This window comes from Erinaceus europaeus, chromosome 12, assembly GCF_950295315.1.
Source record: "Erinaceus europaeus chromosome 12, mEriEur2.1, whole genome shotgun sequence".
In the NCBI taxonomy this organism is placed as follows: Eukaryota; Metazoa; Chordata; class Mammalia; order Eulipotyphla; family Erinaceidae; genus Erinaceus; species Erinaceus europaeus.
This window is the reverse complement of record NC_080173.1, coordinates 10,425,060-10,430,111: the sequence shown is the minus strand read 5'-3', so window position 1 is coordinate 10,430,111 and position 5,052 is coordinate 10,425,060.

The following is a 5,052-nucleotide window of genomic DNA, read 5'->3' as shown; positions in this document are numbered from 1 at the left end:
GGGCCAAACAGGTCCAATCAGACCACTTCAGTTACTATTTGGGGACTAATAGCCGAGAGCCTGATTAAATCCCCTGCCTGGGAGCTGGGGTGATGTCACGTGCAGAGCAGTGACAGCAGGCTCTGGATGGGCTGGGGCAGGGTGGCTGGGAGCAGGGAGCACGGGACCTATGCCTCCTCTCATTGGGGGGTACACAGCTCAGCTACTCCAGCTGTGGTCTGGGAAGGATATCCTTGTAGCCCCAACTCTATCTTGATAAAGTTGCCCAAAGTCAGAACAGGATAGCCTTTGCTGCCCTGTCAGCTGCCCCTTTCCTGGGTGCTCAGTGCCTGGTGTACCAGCTTAAGGGGGCAAAGCCTTCTGGACCCTAGATGCAACCTTCATCCAGGCTTCTGCTGTCTCTGATGGAAAGGAAATACAGGGGCTGCACCAGAGCAAGGACTAACTGCTTGTCCTCCAGGCACAAGTGGGTCAAGGAGGTGACTGGGCCTCAGAGCCAGTGCAGCAGGTGTTAGCTCAAAAGTGTGGGGCAGGTCAGAGGTCACAGGCCAGGGACAGGCTTTTGTGGAATGTGGATTCTAGCTGATTCTGACCCTGTGATGCAAATGGATGGGCAGAGACTCTCTTGGGGTGGGGGATGGGGGGCTGCCTTCCACAGGGTTGGGGGGTAAGTGTAACACTCCAGGGGTCATGGGGCAGGGGCTGGACAGGTTCCAGTGTAGCTAACCTCCTGCTTCCTGTGGCCACGCCTCTAACAGTAGGAAACAAAGGGATTTTAGTAGATATTTGAGGGTCAAGGGGAAACGCATCCCTCCCCAACATGGAGGTGAGCAGGTGTTTCGCTGAACTGGAGAATCTTTTCTCCCTGTAGGGCCACTGACCCTCGGAAAGAAAGAAAAAATTAGCTCAAGGTACATATTAAAAGAAAGAAGGAGGGGGAGTCAGATGGTAGAGCAGCGGGTTAAGCACAGGTGGAGCAAAGCACAAGGACCGGCATAAGGATCCCGGTTCGAGCCCCCGGCTCCCCAGCTGCAGGGGAGTCGCTTCACAGGCGGTGAAGCAGGTCTGCAGGTGTCTGTCTTTCTCTCCCCCTCTTTGTCTTCCCCTCCTCTCTCCATTTCTCTCTGTCCTACCCAACAATAACTATAATAACTACAACAATAAAACAACAAGGGCAACAAAAAGGAATAAATAAATAAATATTTAAAAAAAGAAGCAGGAAGAGGTGGAAGAAGAAAGAGGAAAAGGGAAAGAAGGAGGGAGGTCTGGCAGCAAAGACAATTTACACCAAAATTTATACTGGAGAGAGAAAACAAGAGAATGCTAGACTCTTTCAAAGTCCTTCAGGGAACTCTGACTATATAACTGCTATATATATATATATATAACTGCTTCTAAACATATATTTTCTTATTTATCTATTGGGTAAAGACAGAAAGAAATCAAGAGAGAAGGGGCAGATAGACAGGGACAAAGAAAGGCACCTGCAGCACTGCTTCACCACTACAGCTTCCCCTATAGACAGGGACTGGTGGCTTGAACCTGGGTCCTTGTGCGTGGTCACATGTATGCTCAACCATGTCCCATGGCCCCGCCCAGACACTTCTTTTCTCTTTTTTGCTGTCACTGGGGCTTCACTGCTCTAAACCAACTTATTATTTTTTTTTGTATTATCATTATTTATTGGATAGAGGCAGTCATAAATTAAAAGGGGAGGGGGAGATAAGAGAGAGAAAGAGGTAGGGAGACACCCACAGCCCTGCTTCACCACTCACAAAGCTTCCCCCCTGCAGATGGGGACTGGGAGGTTGAACCCAGGTCCTGGTACATTGTAACATGTGCGCTCGATAGGGTGCACCACCACCCAGCCCCCTAGACCAAATTATTTTTCAGATATGAAAAGAGAGACTGAGATAGATAGATAGATAGATAGATAGATAGATAGATAGATAGATAGATAGGGACAGACAGACAGACAGACAAACAGACAGGAAGACACTGCAGCACCTAGGCTTCCCTCAGTGTAGTGGGGCCAGGCTCGAACCTGAGTCATTCCCATAGCAGAGCAAATGTACCCTCCAAGTGAGCTGTGGCATTGCCAGTCAGAACCAACGTCTTGTAAGTGAAGGTCGGAGTATGTAAACTCACATCCAAATGCCTCTTCACACACTCACAGTGGGGCTCAGAGCTGGCTGGTGAGGCACGGGAGGCGACTGGCAGCAAAGCCCAGGCGTGTGGCCAGGAAGCCTCTAGACCCCTGGGCGTTAGCCCCTAGAGGCCCCTAGAAGCATGCACACAGCTGTACCCTGAGCAGAGGAGGAAGGAATTCTGGAGGTGTGGCTACACAGTAGCAGCAGCTGCATTTTGTTTTCTGTGATCTGCTAGGAAAAGCTATGAAAATCACCTGAAAACTCAACAAACTACAACAGGAATCTCCTCAAAACCTCAGCAAACCACAGATGAGTGTAACTTTATGTGACTCGTGGACAGAAAGTGGGTAAGGGCTGGTGCCAGATGGGGAGTTTGACAGTGAGGTTCACCACTTCTGGGTGTGAGTTAAAGAAACACAGTTTAAACTTTGAGCCACACTCCCAGTGGGGGATAAGTGATAGGAGGAAGAGGATAGGAGAGCTCTGAACTCCAGCTCCATCAGGCCCCAGAGAGAGAGAGGAGGAGGAGGAAACGGGGAGAGAGATTTGGATGTAGTAATGGGGTTATGTGTGGCTTGGAGGGGAAGAGAGGACTGGACCTGGAAGAAAAAGGGGGCAATTACGTACAAATGTAGACAGATAGCTGTAGAGATGATGGTTAACCCATGTCTGCAGACACTGAAGACACAGTGCCTTGCAACAAAGGGACTTTGGATTCAGAACTCTGGTGGTGGGGATGGTGTGGAGTTGTGCCCTTGCTGCCATGTAATTTTGTGGATCAGTATTGAAATACTAATAATAAAAAGAAAGAGAAAAAAGAAAAAGGGAGAGATATGAGAGTTAAAAAGAGAGAGAGAGAGATCACCTAAGTCATAAGTGAGTACAAACACATGTGGCTTGAGGACAGAAAGGGGGTGACTGAGTGATTCCCAGAACTAAAAACTAGGGGCCAGGCAGTCATGCACCTGGTCGAGCACATAGGTTACAATGCGCAAGGACCCAGGTTCAAGCCCCCATTCCCACCTGCAGGGGGAAAGCTTCACGAGTGGTGTCTCTCTCCCTCTATATCTCCCCCTTCCCTCTCAATTTCTATCTGTCTCTTTCCAATAAAAACAAACAAGTAAACTGGTGTTCAGAGATGGCGGGCACCAAATTACATTGGCGGCAGAGACGCACCACTTCTGAGGTCGAGTTTTAAGAACAAAAAGAGTGAACACAGGCAGACAGGATTCCCTCTTGAGCAGAGGGGACCTGCAGGGATGGGTGCCCCTGGGGGGAGGGCAGCTGGCCCCACGTGAATGGAAGGGGACAGGAATGTGATGGAGTTGACAAAGTGAGGGGCCAGGCCTGGGTAGGGGATATGAGCTATGACAGTCAAGGGAATGAAGTGGCCGTGGCTGGGGGAGACTGCTCCCGAGAGAAAGAAAAAAAAAAGGGGGGTGACTGCTTCTCCCTCTTCAGTGGGGACCCATAAATGTCCCCACATGGAGGAAAGATTCTTGCTGCCTCCCTATTCCAGAAGATGTGAGAAGGAAGAAGCAGGTGTCTCCTGGGAGGACGTCACAGTTTCTGTCTGACAGCAGGGGTCAGGCTGAGTTGGACCTGGACTCCATTCTGCTACCTTTCAACAAGACTTCCTGCCTCCTGTCCCTTCGGCTCTCCCACCCCAGCTTCTCTGGTCAGCGGATTGGGCCATTGGCCATTCCTGTGTGATTGATTAGCTCTAGTCACATAGCAAAGTACCACAGTCTGGGTGGCTTTAAGGGGCAAAAATAAATTCCATGCTGACCTAAAGGCCAGGTGGCTGAGATCGAGGTGTCAGCTCAGCTGGCTTCTTCTGGCTGAGTTCTTGCACGGTGTGGAGAGACTGTCTTCTCCCCGCACCCTCATGCAGTCCTGGGTCTCTTTTCAGTGCAACCCAAGAACTCCTCCCTGCCTCTCTGTAGGTGGATCTCCTGCTGGGCTCCCAAGTCCCAACTTCTGACTCATGTGACCTTATAAAGGCAGACCTCCTTTGCTCTCTTTCTCTCTGTCAGCTGCCAACCATACACAGTGGTCCTGGCGCGTGTGGACAGTTGGGTGAGAGTCACAGGTTATGACTCATTCAGTGCCGTGCGTGAATGTTATGCATGTACCCATTTTACAGCTGAGCAAATGAAGCCACAGGTACTGTGAGACTCTTGTTCAATGCCACATGACAAGCCTGGAATTCTGGCTCTGTGCAGATTGCCATGACCTTGCTTTGGACATTGATGAGCCTGGGAATGCTTCAGGGAGCAGCAAGAAGGATGGGAGGCTGCCTCCCACCTCCCAAGCCACCCCTGCATCCTCCAGGGGGTATAGATCCACCTGCCAACGCCCATGTCCAGTGGAGAAACAATTACAGAAGCCAGAGCTCCCACCTTCTGCACCCCATAAAGAATTTTGGTCCATGGTCGCAGGGGGATAAAGACTAGGGAACCCTCCAATGGAGGGGATAGGATGTGGAACTCTGGTGGTGGGGACTGTGTGGAATTGTCCCCCTTTTATCTTACAAACCTGTCATCATTATTAAATCACTTATGAAAAATTAAAATAAAATAAATCCGGGTTGGCTCACAGAATTCCTGGCCTGTCCTGATCACAGGCCCAGAGAAGGTGGAGAGGTGACCCCACAGGCCCGAGTCAAATCCTCCTAAGTCTCCCAGGGTGGGGACTATAGACTCGCCACTGGGCATCACGGTCCTGACTCATCTGCTCTAGGCCAGAAAAATGAAGCTGGCCACGGAGCTGACTGGGCACTGACAAGTCCCGAGGGTAGTGCCTAACACCTCAATAAAACCAAATAGACTCTAGCAGCAGGTCTCGGCCTCCAGGGCACCAGCGAGGTCCCGGTAATTTTCCTCAAGTCATAAATGAAAAA